The sequence below is a fragment of the Thermobia domestica genome, chromosome 4, assembly GCF_964235325.1.
Source record: "Thermobia domestica chromosome 4, izTheDome1.hap1.1, whole genome shotgun sequence".
NCBI classification, from domain to species: Eukaryota; Metazoa; Arthropoda; class Insecta; order Zygentoma; family Lepismatidae; genus Thermobia; species Thermobia domestica.
In genome coordinates, this window is record NC_137457.1 from 141086927 (window position 1) to 141103380 (window position 16454).

Sequence of the window (16454 nt, forward strand, 5' to 3'; positions counted from 1 at the left end):
CTTTCTGGAGAAGTCGCATGGATCACCATAATAACCGAATATTGATACCGTTGTTCATGGGTTTTGATGATTACGAGACAGGAAATGTTCTTGGTAGCCACAGTGGAGTGCATAAGTTAGGAGCTGTGTATATTTCTGTACCATGTCTACCCCCTTCAAGATCTTCAGCTCTGAGTAACATATTCCTAACATTGCTGTTCCATTCAGCAGATAGAAAACAGTTTGGAAATAAAGTTGTATTTCGACCCCTCATAGACGAATTTAATTATCTCAGTGACAAAGGTATATTTATTGATATTCCTGCTTTCACAGGCCATATATACTTTGAATTGGCTCTCATTCTTGGCGATAACTTGGGATTACATTCAATAGAAGGCTTTGTTGAGAGCTTCTCTGCGAATTTTTCATGTAGGTTATGTAAAGTCAGTAAAGAAATAATGCAAGTGCAATGTTATGAAGACAAAGCATTGTTACGAAATGATGTTACCTACGAAACAGACTTACTTACAAATAATCCTTCCATAACAGGTATTACCGAGAGATGCGTGTGGCTCAGTGTGAATGGGTTTAGGCTGTTTGAACAACTAGGAGTAGATATTATGCATGATATATTAGAGGGAGTGGCTAAATATATTATCAGTTACATTTTAGTAGAGTATATACGAACGTATAAACTTATATCGCTCTCCATTCTCAACAGCAGGTTACAGACTTTTAACTACGGGCCTGACAATAGAAATAAACCAAGCTGCCTTAGTATGGAGCATCTGGTGAATAACAATGTTCGTCTATCCGCATCAGAAATGTTAACGTTTCTACGATACTTCGGTTTGCTACTTGGAGAGTTTGTTCCTAGAGAAAATGGTTTATGGCTCATGTACATAACCTTAAGAAAAATCCTTGATATAGTATTCAGCAGAAGTATTGTTCAAGGCACTGACGAGTTGCTTCAAACTTTGGTGGCAGAACTTAATGAAAAGTATTTAAAATTGACTAAGAAGACACTAAAACTCAAATTTCACAATCTTGTCCACTATCATAGCGCTTTTGTTCAATATGGGCCACTTGTAAACATATGGTCCATGAGGTATGAGGCTACCGGTAAGCACAGACATTTTAAAATAGCAGCCCGAGCTTCAATGAATAGACGAAATCTTACAAAGACTCTGGCTATAAAGCATCAGTTGCAGTTGAGTCATACCCTAATGAAATGTAAGCTTCCTGATACACTTTCGACAGGACCCGCCAAGAAAATGCTACTCTCTGAGATCATGTACGTACAGTCTCATTTACAATTGGATTCTGAAAAGAGTTTAACTATTGTGTCTTGGGCAGACAAATCATCATTGCGATATGAAAAAGGTTCAGTCCTGGTAACTGATGTTTCTGATGATGATTATCTTTTAAATTTTATCATCGTCGAGAAAATTTACGTATATGATTACGAACACTTGATCTTCTCAGGTAGGAAATTGCGTACTTTGAGCTTCGATGAACATTTCTATGCATATGAAGTAGAAATGGCTTCCCCATGCGAAAATATTCTTCTTTTTCAGAATTCTCTTCTTTCACCCATTCCTAACATTAAATCGGTACTCATGTCTGGGCAGCATTATGTTGTATTGCGTTTTTCACTATAAATGTATATTTATAAAATATAGGGTGAACCTGAAAGATGTGCACAAACTTCGGGAGGTGACTCGTTACATCAAAAGAAGACAAAACGTTCTGCAGTTTTTCGAATCCAGCTTCATTATGGAGATACAGGATTGCCATCTTGGAATTCAAAATCGACTCCTGAGAATTGTCAACCGCGTATCTCGAAAACGAATTCAATTCGAACGTCTGCAGAAAGACTTTTCTTTTTGTTTTGATCTCGTCATTCATCTCTAGAAGTTCATCCACATGTTTGTATTCAGTTCCAATAGTCAGGAGTCTATTTTGGATTCTAGGTTGGCGTATCACGAAAACGATGGTGAATTCAAGAAACTGCAAGAGGACTTTTTCTCTTGTTTTGATCTTAGGAATCACCTCCCGAAGTTCGTGCAGACTTTTTGGAGTTCGTATAAATGTGCCACAAGTATGTCACATTTTGCTCATTAATTAATACATTATCGTAGCCTATCTTATTTCATTGCAAAATTTTTAAATTTTAAAATATTGTGAACTGTAGCATTTCACAGACGATGAAGAATGTTTGGTTATAAATTTCACTAAAATTGTAAAGTTCTACTATTCACTTAAGACACTGAATAATGCAGGAAATTAATCGTCTTTTTTTTTCAAATTGTTTTGTTACTAATTTTATATTAAGATATTTGAATAAGTTACTTTTTAACATAAGGCAGAACCAGTATTACTATTATTATTATAGCGCAGTAGTTGTTGATCTGAGTCAATGAAACTAAGAATGTCACCAGTACAAAACTAACAATTGTCCTACGATGTCTCGAATCTACTAGTTGAAATAAATCCAGATGAGATTTGAAACGCCGTAGGATAATTGTTAATTTTGGAGTGATAAGTGACATTCGTAGTTTCATTGGTTGCAAGAGCCAATATTTGAATGCTGGTAATAGATACCTTATTTCTCGTGTGCATCTTTAAAGGAATGTAATCATTTTACACACAAACACACAAGAAGCTAGCTGTTAACCATATAACATTTAAATATTAATTTTCAACTCAAAAGGAAGAAGAAACTTATCTTAAATAAATTTCGAGTATGCTGTTAGTCTTTTAAAAATGAAATATTTCAAATCTTACCAAATACTGGAATTTCTACAATTTGTTTCATATGTTAGCATTTTAAAGTAATTTGTAAACGTCAGTTTTTCCGGGCAACATTTCAGTTCAGAAGAGGTAGTTCCCCACGTTCACCGGTGTTCAATTATACCACACCCATCTACGTTCTTTTTTCTGAGTGAAATTATTTTTCGTATGTAGGAGATAAAAGTAGTTCGCTATTTCAAGTCTGTTTTTTAGTTCTTGCAGCACATCAAAAGTTCGTTACTATTTTTTTTTTCATTGGGTGAATTCCATGCAGTTATAACGTCTGTAAAATTGTCCAATTTTTAATGCTCTTACCATTCGTTGTAGTAGGTCCAGATGCGTATTTGTTTGATATTATTTTTTAGAACGGGTAAATATCATTTACCCATAACATCTGTAAAGATTGTGCCATTTAAATGCGGTTTATTGCAAATAACACGAGAATGATTGCCTTCATTTATCTTTAAAGCAAATATTGGGAATTACGTCCATCTTCCTTTTGGTACAGTCGAACCCGTCACTCCATGTTCGCTGCTGCAGCCCTCAAAGTATCGTACAAGAGTTTGCAATTTCTCTTGTAGTATTAGCTCGCAAATGTTCCAGTATTCGTCGGTTATCATGGTACACAAAATCCTTCTGTTAACTGCATAGCAGGTAATCTGAGGGCATAAAATCAAGAGACCTCGGATTACAAGCTCGTAGAAATGATTCGATCACCAAAGTAACTGCTGATCAGGGCCATATGACATCTGTCCCATCGTGCTGATAGGCTAGTGAATACGGTATAACCGTCTCTTCAGTATCATCCAGTTGGGTTGAACAAATTCATTTAAAAAGTCCATATAACATGCCGTATTCACTCTCCCCCCCCAAAAAAATGGCTCCAGTGGCGTGACGCGTTGCTCACACTACCACAACGAATGGTGCATAAAATGTTCATCTTTTCTGCGTCATTTGCGACAAACCGCATTAAAATTGAACATCTTTTACAGATGTTATAACCGAATAAAATCCACCCATTAAAAAAAAAGAAGAAGAGTGACATATTCATGTTCTTAGAGCCTATTCCTGTTCACATTGACAATGCGTTTTTGAAAAGTGGAAATGGGGTGGATTCCTTAAAGTTTCTGTTGTTAACTTTCTACCTAAGATGCATTTCTATTAAAATATAAAATATGTTTTCTCTTAACCTTCCAGTAGTCGCGCCGCGGTCAAAAGCACCGCAGGGAAATTATTTTTTATCGTGTGTCCACCCTATTTGTCAGACAGACTCTACCGTCCAGCTAATCTTCCCCCTCACCTTCCCGAATATTCCTGCTCAATCACTTTGTTATTCGTTGTTTAGTTTAACTACTAGTGATTGTTTAGTGAATCTGCGGTGCTTTCCACCGCGCGCGACTAACCGTGTAATGTTTTTTCTCAGTGTTTCGCACTGCATGTGACCTTTACTTTGGAGATGTTTTAAGCTTTATAAACATAAATGTTATTTTAATGGACGGAAGAGAGGTCGACAGAGTTAACAAACTGATACCAAGTGTGGAAAAAGGGGAAATTAGAAATGAACAGCTTAAAAGAACAGAGGTAAATGTTAGGAATGGACTATTAGGATAAATCAACCGAGATGATCTCGTGGAAGCTTTGTCTAAGGAAGATCATATTTAAAAAATGTAGAAGTGAGTGAACACTAAAGGTGAAGTGAGGAGTCTGCAAGCGAGTATGAAGATCTTAAACCCAGAAATGACCAGTGATTCCCCGAATGTAGTCAGAACAGGAGAGGACGAAATAAGCGACGACGAAGTGTAGATGAGTGTAAATTCGATGATAACCTAAAATAATTAAATGTAGTGCTGTATAGGTGAAGTTTCAAAATAACAAGACCGTAAAATAATTCAATGTAAATTTGATTTGATTTGCTTTCAATTTAGCGCCCCTTTCAACATCAAGGCTATGTAAGACATGGACCTACTGCTTAACGTGGGATCTGAACCACATGAGCTCCCACCAGGAATCGAACCCGGAAGTCCCACGCCAAAGGCGCGTATGCTAACCGCTTAGCTACGAGTGAGCTCTAATTGGATGTAAAATGCGCTGTGAAATTTTGTTTTGTTGTTTTTTATATAGTATTTACTTTACTAATTTACTATTGCATTGCTAATTTTAGATGAACCGAAGAGTTGACAAAAACAAAAGATCGTCATTAGATTTAGAATTTTCAATAAAACCAGTGTGTAGTTATCTATCTAAAGAAATATGTAACGAAAAAAACATTTTATTCCAAATAAGAAATAAAAAACAGTACATATCTAATTCTAGGTTCCTCTAATACTGTAAAACGTATAATAATAATGAAAATGTTATTCCCTCTTAATCAGAAAATATACAAAATTACGTTTCTAATACAAGAAAAATGTTTAAAACGATATTTGCAACACATTATGTTCGTGCGGTCCTTTTGACCGCGCGCGACTACTCGCGTTAGTTTTTCAGCGCGACTTCTCGAGGGTTAACTTTGTGTAGATTTTGGTATTCAATATTTTAGTTTCCTGATTAGGTTTATCAAGTAAAATAAAAAGGAAGCAATTCAGCATCTAAGTTATTTGAGTAAGTCCATTCAAAAATAAAGTTTCTTTTCAATTTTTTATTCTCATGTTAGTGAGATAAAATACTTTTTTTTTCACAACAGCATTATCGTGCTCTATTCCATGTTATCTTATTGTCAGCTAGAGTCGTCTGATTCTATAATTATGTGGATTGGACTGTCGGCTTTAAAATTAATTTTTTGTCTTCCCTATATTTCTTTACTCTCACTATCACAGTTTTCGTCGTTGAATTCTTTTTATTATTACTTCAGCCTTTCTATGCAATGTTGTAAAATTTTCTGTGCGTCACTATATTTTTACAATCCCGATTCTGAGCTATTTAAATGCTACATTGCTATTTCATAGGTTTGAAGTTTGCGTCAATTATAAAGGCAACTGTTATTTGACTATTTTTTTTTCGTGGAATCTGCTAAGACAAAAAATGTAATTATATTTCTTGGAGAGCAAGCTCTTTACCGGCGAGCTTCAGTAGCTTCGTCTCGTTTCTTTTTTATCTCATTGATTTGTAGAGGAAGTATTCTTCTCTTTTCTTTGAAATGGATCAAATTTTTGATGCTTTGATTTTACTGATTTCGTCCGAATATCTAATGTCCCTTGCTTTGTCAAAATGATGTTTTAGTATATATAAATATATTAGTATTTAAATTGGATTTTATTTATAAATATTAAAAACATACAACTCAAAAATTAGTTTCCACAAAATAAGAGACATTTAAATAGACCTAAAGAAAAAATCAATAAATTAAAACTCTTAAAATCTCAAAGAAACAGAAGAAGACTTCCTCAAATATATCAATGGGCTGGAAAAGAAAAATGGCGGAAGTATTCAAGACCTTTATGTATGGATAGCAGAGTGCTTTTTTTTTAAATATTGTAATCATTTTAGATTTTTTTCTCTTTTTACATAATGTATGAAGGCTATCTGTGTTGAAACTCAATTTTGTGAAATGCTACATATTTTTCTTTTAATAAAATCAAAATGTAGTGGTACATCAGAACGTATATTACATATAATTTCTATTGAATGAGAAGGTTCATTACATAGGCTAATATATAAATATATAAGTTAAAAGATGTGCATTGTATTGTGTTAATACAATTTGTATTTTTAGTGCTTATATAGACCAGATAAAATTGTAATCTATATTGTATGAGATACTTCGCTAATTCTTTTAAAGAATCTCTTTAAAACAGAGGATCTTTGCAAAGTATTATGTTAAATTTTATTTTTATTTTATTTTTGCTGTACATGACTTTATTAGCTTTTTTTTCTCTATATAATGGGTATGCACTATGAGTATTATATGCTGTATATGTGGTTGTTTTACTTATGATGTAAATTACTTTCTTGTCACATGTTGCCGTCTCATTGTATAAAATTAATGTATAAATCATATAGAAACAAATTAAATGAACAATTATTTACCTACGTAATTGTTATTTCATCTTAGATTTCCACGTTTAAAGTGTATTGTAATAAATATTTAAGGTATAGAGTTAGAAGTGATAGCTCAGTCGTTAGTATTTGTATTTGGTGCATTTTAGTGTTTGACTTCTACGAACATATTCATGGGTGTAAGTAAAGCTACACCCTCGGTTCAAGAATACACACATGACGCATTAGGATCGAAAATTTTAAAATTTGCCCCACACTTTTGACCATAGCCGGACATAAGTAGACAAGCGATTGCTCCGGCCACCTTTATTTTTCCAAAGTTACAAGAAATGCAAAGACACTTTGGTTTCCAGCGTAGTGTAAGAAAATGAATGCATTCAGAGACGCAGGTGTGGAATTGCTCATGCAAAATGTTTAATATTGTGGCCAGTATTTGAACCCTGATTCATATACACATAACCACTAACGACTGAGCTAACTTATATGTTGCAGTATTATTGTATTTTAACCTTCATCCGCTCGCGTACTGCCAATTCACGTTTCCGCTCGCGCCGACGACAATTTGGCCGTCATCGATTATTCACATTTTTCAGCATTGTGCATGATACAAAGTGCATGTTTTGGAGTAATTAGGTTTAGTAAATTAAAACAAATCATTGTTGACCAAAAATATGCATTTAAATTAAATTACAACACGGCTAAATATAAATGAATACACAGTGAACAAAACACGAAACAGAATCTAAGCTAATCAACATCCAAGTCACTGTCCTAGTTGTGAGATTGCTGGTATTTATTGTAAGTAGTAGTAATGATTGGGTGTTTTTTGCACATGCTTTTTCACAATCTGTAAATTCAAGGCGGGTCCTAAGCTATTCAACGTCCATGTCACTGTCCTCGTTGTGAGATTGTTGACATGTATTATAAGTAATAGTAATGGCTCAGTGCTTTTTGCAGACGTTTTTACCACAATGTTTACATTCAAGGCGAGTTCTGTTGTTTTTTCTCGATCCTCAGAGGAAGCAAATACCTCTTTAAAAAATTGGTTGGACTGGTTCATAGTCGGTAGTTTGCTTTCTGTATTGTGCCAAGAACAGCAGCATTTTTTTGTCAAAGTTGAGATTTTAGAACGAGCTTTCAGGTTTTCATTTATTAGTTCTAATGCTAACTCGTACAGATATGGTCTTGTATTATTTTTGATGTTAGGGCAGTTAAAAATGAAACAGCAAATGAAAAATAATGAAACCTTTACTTACATTTTTATATAAATGCGAAAAAAATCACGTTTTCGCTCGCGCTGACAGCAAATTGGCCGTCCACCTTCCACTACCAACTTTGGGATTGTACTGAACCGGAAGTAATCGCTTGTTAGACTGTAACTGCACATAATCTAGAGGGCGGAAGTATAAATAGAGAATACACACCCCACCAAACATAATTTTAGAACTCTGTGAAGAAGGGCACACAAAAACTAAAAATGACAGCCAATTTGCCGCGGGTGGGAGCGGATGAAGGTTAATTTATTTATTTTACTCTGTGAATAATTTTTTTTGAGTTAATTTTATATTCACTATCTATTTGCAACAAATCAAACAGAATACCATAAGCTCTGCAGTATGGAAATGACAAGTAGAATTCACGTTAAGAGCGGAGAGATACTATCATGACTCTTTATAACATTGTTCTGGTTTTATTCCAATTGTTTCATATAGTGTGTACAATGTGTAAAGACTCACAGAGCTCCTATTCTACCGTGTTTTACAGGACTATAAAGCGCTTTATATTTTTCAGGGTTAAAATTGTGTATTGATTTTAAGGTTAAGATTCTATGACGAACCTAGATTTGTGTCTCAGAATAAAACTTTGAACCGCTTAAGTTTGACGTAAAGCAAATACCTTCCACAAAGCTAAATTCTTTCTCTTTTATAAAACTGTATATTTTTTGCCTTTTTTTACTTTATGTGGTTTTATAAACTAGAGAAAATTTAGTTTTGTACATAAACGTTTGTTTCACATCACTTCCTTAAGTGGTTCAAAACTTTATAAAGCGAGAACAATTCCGAATTCGACATAAAATTTTAACCTTCAGAAAGGTTAAACACAATTTTAACCCTGAAAAAAATTTTCAATATATGGACAACAAAGCAAAAGATGTTATAATAAATTGAGTCATGGTTATTTCAACTAATAAAGCAGGTTATATTACACGAGATACTCGGTTACTAGAATTGACTTACCCTATCACAGCAACCGAGTAAATGGGTTATTTCAATTAACTGAACAGATTAAATTAACCGATCTACTCGGTTAAACATTTGCCCTATCTTATTACATTAACCGAGTATATAGGTTATCTTAACTAATTGAATATGTTATACTAACCCATCTACTTGGTTATACATTTGTCCTACCGTATTGCTTCAACCGAGTAAATGGGTTACTTATACTAATTGAATATGTTATATTAACCAAAATACTCGGTTACTGCCGTTGATGCACCCTGTTTCATTAACCGAGCAGTCGGTTATTCCAACATACTAACAAGGTTACCGGTTACAGGCTATGATTGATGTTGGTAACTACCTGATCGGTTAGCGTACCCCTGTGAGTTATTACACTGTAACGCAAGGTTACGATCACCTTCTCTCGTTAACCTTTTTGGCTTGGCTGCTGGGACACACGACTCTGTTATCTATATATTGACAAACTAACTTGGTTACTGTCCACCTTTTTCTTGTTTACTAGTAACCTTTCTTTTTTTTGCGTGCGTAAAGCATAATGATGTCAGTGAACAAAACACGAACCAAATTATACCAGCTGGCCACTAAAAAGCAGGGATGCTATATAACCAAGTCACAGTAGGAGCACAGCAAGAGGGCCCGAGCAGCAGCGACGGGACCCGTTCGTAGGGAGCAGGCGCTTCAGCGACGGGGAGTACACATATAAACGAGGATAGTGGAAAAGCACACTTATATATACAATACTTTCACTGATCACTTAAAATTCATTTCAGTCTGCTGTACACTGAGAGCAATTCCTTTTTTCACACTTTCATTCCTTCACGAAAAATGTTTCTCATAATATTTTGCCTACAAATTTTCTATTTCGTAGAACCGTCTGCTCGAATGAAACCAAATTTTGAGTGATAGTGAAGGCATTGTAAGCGTAAGTGTGCTTTTCAACTATCCTTGTTTACGTGTATAGTCCCCCTCGATGACGTGCCTGCTCCCTACGGACGCACCCCCTCGTTGCCGCTAGGGCCCTCTTATTGTGCTCCTGCCCTGACTCAAATAGAATGCATTTGTGCTTTTTAGTGGGCACCTAGCAAAATTTATTTCGTGTTTTATGCACTGTGCTCAATATGCCATACGTCTACTCTGTATTTATACTAACCCCCGTGAAGTAAATCTGCAAGTAGCAATGGAGCTTTTCACTTAGTGCATGCTCTGCTAAAGGAAATACAAAGGTCTAACCTAACCTGAAAATGTAAGAAATGTGTCAAAATTTGGTAGAACTGTCTGTTCCAGTAATGCCTCGAAAAGCATACACTTACTGTCATCTCGGCGTAGGAGGCCCGGGTTCGATTCCCCGCGGGAGCTGATGTGGTTCTGATTCCACGTTAATCAGTAGGCTCACGTCTTATATAGCGTCGCTGCTGAACGGGACGTTAAACTCAAAATGAACTCATCTCAACTTACTGTCATCTCGTTCTTTGCTTGTATCCAGCAGTCTTCCGCCTTGGCAAATATTCCACAATGCGTGCAGCTTTATTATCCAATTGTATAAGTACTAGTAGCAGGAACTGGTTAGAAGCCCCGCGGAGGCTAGTTGGTCCTGTTCTTGACATGAAATGGGCAAATTAAAGACTTGTCCAATTTTTTTGCACATTTTACAATCTATGTATCCGTATAGCAAAACTGCACCAAACAATGACATACTTTCCCATGCATACTCACCCCCATATACGGTTTATTGAGTTTAAACACATACACTATAATTTTACTACCTTCACTATTAATATTTTTCTTCACTATTCTACCTAAAAAAATTAATTTGGTAGAGGCGTCTGCTAAAGTTAATCTAATGGTGGCATCCTCGTTCTTTCTACGGTACTTTAATACACTGTAATAAGAAACCATAGGTAACGCTGTATGAGAGGAGCTAATCTTCACAATTACAATACTCAATCTGCTGAATTTTACACAGAATACACCTAGATAGGAATAGGATAGGAATTATACTTACTTGTCTTAAAGCTGACCTTTATCACCTTCATAAAAATCATAGAAAACAATCATAACACCACGCAATTATGGCTCACGATTCCCATCATACAGTACGGGGAACGTCCGCTCTTTCAGCACCTAAAAAAGACGTCTATTTTTGGTGATGTTCGACACGTGATTCTTTGTACCATTCTGGCACGTGATAAACATTTACAATTTAGGTCATGTTTGACACGTCATTTTTGTTACCATTTTGGTACGTGATAAAGACGTTCCAAATTTTCAAAAGACGTCATTTTGAATTCGAACCCCAAAAAAGACGTCTTAATGACGTGACTGTGCTACCTGGGTACTAAACTAGCAAAGATATAAACTAGAAATACAACAAATGTCGTTAGTTTGTGTGTGTAATTTTAATCCTTATAAACAAAAGAGAAAACTACTTCTTATGTTCGTTCAACCACTTGATCAACAATAAGTGTATATATAAAATGACGTAATGAATCTTGACGACATAAATATAACATCCTACCCTTTTCTATCTATCTTTTTTTTCAAAAGACGTTCAAAAACTCTGATACAAATAGATCGAGATAGTGTAAGGCAGTCAACACCTAACCCACACAACAAACAGACACCTTCTTGCTTGTCCTTGATAATCCTTCACGGACGTAATATAAACAACAACAGTCCTACATTCAACACAAGCAGTCTAGCCATTAAATATTAAGACTTGTTATCTCAAGCAATCCCAAATGCGGTAGCGGCCACAACGCAACTTATCAATTGAAGTGCCTAACATTTATTAAGTATAACAACACATGTAGTTAATAAACAGGCCTTCAACATTCACGAAGACATCTCTTCCGTCTGCTTTCTGTTTATGCACATGACGTGACTCCAGGCGCAACTGCTCGCATATCGGAACTTTTTTTTTTTTTAGAATCTACAGTTTCGTAAACAAAATATACCCAAAGAATATGTTATCGATGCTAACGCAAGGTTCATACACGTTCATATATGTCTATTCCTTTTACCACAGTCAACCTAATTAGTGAATAAAAGCTACGACTTAGCAGAGGGCATAGAAGTGTGAAATTCTGTGTAACAAAATTCATCAAGGAAGGAATTCTGCATCGGCCAGTGAGCTCAGAATGATAAAATACTCAAACGCCCACTACACAGTCTTATTTAATGCTCTTGGGTATAATTTTTACTAATACAAATAAAGGTGAAATGCGGATGTTGGAGGAACTCTGGTCCAATATCTTACCTCACACACTTTGTTTAAATTTCATATTAAAATACTAATTTCCATATACGTAATGCAATTCGACTGACTTCACTAATTTTTCTCAATCTAATGAAGTGACGTGGGTTATACTAGACAAAATATTTTTTTTAAGAATTTAAAGGAACCTTCTTTATAATAAAGAATCGTATCAATTGAATACAAACTATATATAAAATTTCTCAATAATATAGTTATATTATTAGGGTATAAGTAATGTTCTTGCAAAACAACTATTTTAGTTATACTTCTGGAAGTAATTTCAATAATTCGAATGTGATCTAACCACATACAATGGTATATTTCTTATGATATATAACCTCATTATTTGAAACAACTAGTATTCAGAATTTCACTTTTTGAGAAAATTAAATACAATATTAGATACTAAGTCTTTAACTTACCTAAATATATGGTATAGGCTAAGTTACGAACAACAATTCTTCGTTACATAGGACTCCACATTTATGCCTAGGTACTTCTTTAAGTAACGTAGTAGTATGCCGAAGTGGGAGAGTAATTCCATACTTAACTCGTACATTGCGGAAACAACAATATTAAAGAAAACACTCTAAGATAATCGGTATAATTACTGATTTCACTTGATCACCCAAACGAACAGTTCACTCGTGGAAAAATTCAATCCAATCAATAGATCGTCAAAATGGAAATATGGATGAACTAACCAAACAATTTAAGAAGGTACTTCCACGGACAATCCATTATAGTGTAATTTAACACCATTTAGACTTCGGATTGCACTATATCTATATATCGATAATCATTGCCACAATACGATTTTACTTCCATAACTTAATAAACTTGTGGTTCACTTCAATATAACTATAATCTTATCCGACCTCATAGGTGAAGTGTTAGCCGTTCCCAATTTCACACTTGTATGCCCGTGCATACTCCAGCGCGCTTCCTCATTTCAGCCAAGTTCGGCATTCCACCACATCTTCGGCATTCCACAAATGGTGCTCTAAGTAGTATTAAAATTGATAGCGAGCTAGCCTCCTGATAAGTCAAGAATAAACAACATATTTATACGCAGAAGTTAAGTAAATCCCTCTCCGCATATTGCTCTTTAATCTCTCTCTTTTTATATTATTATTTAACGAGAAATCGTTACATGACACGCTAAAATAATAGTAATAACCAGCAAAAACTGATATCAGTTGTGGGGATGGTTAGAATTTATCCCCTTCTACAGATCGATGGCGCTTCTATTCTTATTTCATTAAATGATCCAGTGGTGACAATGATTCCTGCGTCTAAATCTTTCAGTAACTGGTAGTAGAAACACAGTGGTTTTTTGACATATTCACGGTCATGCTGAAATTTATCAATAGAACAACGAACGGGATATTACAACATATTATCAGAGTTACAAACATCCTCTGCGTCTTCCCTCTTGTCATTCGTCCAAGGTCTCAAAATATAGTTTTTCCTTTTCCTTACGTGATGTCAGATGCAAAAATATTCTTCTTCTCGCATTTAGCTTCTCTCTCTCTCCAAATATAAGCTTGAGTGGTGGCAATCCTCACCTTCTATTAAGTTACTTCTTGTTTTCTCTTCAATTAATATCATAACCAGTGATATTAAACATTAATTAATCTATTGAGATGTAAGTGTTTAGTTATGAGGAAAGAGTACTTGCATGTTGACTCTACTTTTCATTACTTAAATTTGTGTACATTAGCAGTATCTAATGAACATAATTTTAAAATTCCATATATATGTAGTTTAAGTTAGGACAGTTTGTCCTATTCTTTCCCTTCTTGTGAGCGAGAGGAAAATAAATTATTTCTTTATGATAACGGCTCTCTTCCAGACAAATCTTTGTTTTAGGAGATAGCCAGACGTTATATTATGTTTTTGTTCCTTCGTTTCGCAATATGACTCACCAAAATACTCAACCTTTGGCTATATGATTCAGAACACACATGTGTCCCCTCTCAAGTACAGTAGACGCATAATTAAGATTTTCTGTCAATATTTTTCACAGAAAAGTTCATATACCTGTCTGTTTTGGACACTATAAATTCGTATGTCCGGATCTCAGTGCATAGCTGTGCGTTAAATTTTACTTTAATAATTTCTAGATAAAATCATCAGTTGTATGTGATAACGCGTAACCATAGTTAAAATTCATATTGTCAGAGGGCAGTAAAGTCCTGTTTATGTTTTGTTTATGCGCATGTTCGAATACTATCCCAATGACGTAAAATATATTTAAGTTAATTCACTTCAAACCAAAATTCTTCAAGAACCCTTGTTGCACTATGGTGCCTTCTGTTGGTAATAGATTAATTCTCACCAAACCCTAAATTAATGTTGTTTGCAATTACGTGCCTTAAACTAATCTCGGATTCACTTACCCTCAAGTATGTCTTACAGTCGTGAGGTAATGGGAATACAGAGCAACTCGCCTAGGGATGATTCTACGCCCCTCGGTGGGTTAAAATAAATAAACAAGCCAGGACGTGGTTTCGACGCTCACAGAGGGAAAACAGACGGCGGTACACTGAGTGAGGTTCGTTGAGGCTCGACAATTGCTTTGTAGCGAGAGCATGATTTGTGCGCGGCTATAACGTTTTTTTTTTAACTCTGCAACATCTGTCTAACTTCCAATAACATTGACACAGAAGAGGGAATAAAACTCTCAACTGTTTTAATTTTTGTTACTGTCTTACCAACATTACGTGTGAACTTTGTTACTCTTGAACTTACATCATACACGTCCAGATGCATCTAGCCCTTCGATTCAAATCATTATTTCAAAAGCTCTCGTTCTCTGAAACGAATGTCCTGGGCCAGATGTTTTCTCTATATATTAGCCTGATACGCATTATTCTTTTTTTTAACAAAAATACGCAATTTTTTCTATATAAGTGAAACTTGTGCACATGCTCAAATTACATCGGTTTTTACTTCCATCGAACTCGACATTATTGTAACCAATGGGTTCCTTGTACTCTCAAATAATTTATCAGATATACAGTCTCATTTAACCTTGCAATACGCGCGCGGATTTTTGTGTCATGGATAGTCGCGCGGGCTACCACTGTACCCCATTTGTTTCTATTTTATTACATTGCCTAGCTTTGTTAATATATCTATCTTTCTTGTAGAAAATGGTATTTATAAACTATTTTAAGGTTTTCATACGCAATTTGAGAAATATATTTATTTTGAAAGGTATATATATACAAACAAGACCAACACCCTTCATTTTTCAAAATATACGAATAAGAATGTAAAATGTATTTGTATTTAGCAATAAATGTACCAATATGGCGTATTTTAAACTTTCTTTTATCGTAAACCTATTTTAGAATTCTTTAAAAATATGTATAATTTTACAAATTTTTAACAAATAAAGCTTACCAATAAATGTATTATCCACAAAACATATAGTTTCAGGGAAATGTTTTTTTATGATTTCTTGCTATCAGTGTTTGTTTACGATTTTGCATAATTATATATATGCTATTTACAGTCACATATTTTTCTTTTTCGGTTTCTCTATTCATGTCTCTTTAAGCATCTTCTACACACAAGTAATGACTGGCCAATTCACACTTTTCTTGAAGCATTGACCATTCGTGAAAACCGTGCCAATAACGACACGTATCTGTAAGTTTTCATCGCGATCATGTACAAAATCTCTTTCTGACACTGCCAATGTAAATATGGATACAATCAAGTATAAATCTCAAAACGTTTGCATCTAAAAGCGATTCTAGACATTGAAGCTGAGACAACGCAGACCTAGCTTCACCTTTAGGTCCTGGATAACGAAGCACAATATTATGAGCACGAGTGTGAATATTACAAGTAGGAGTGTCTTTTTTTTCATTTGAACTTGTCATTTGCTACAAAATAATTTATTTCACAACTGCCATTACTACAACTATCATCAACAGGTTCAAGTGATCCCTGCTGGCCGGAATTCCCAGTCACATATCGTCCGAAAAATGCATTTCTTCGATCTCAAAATGTTCTTTACCATCACTATCGCCATCTAGAAAACATTCCTCGTCAGAACTGGCATTTTACAAACTCATTCACGAGCTGATCAACACTCAATTTATGATGAAAAAACTTTCGATGTTTTGCAACATTCATGACAGCAATAGCCGCGCAGGCTACAGGCGTATCCC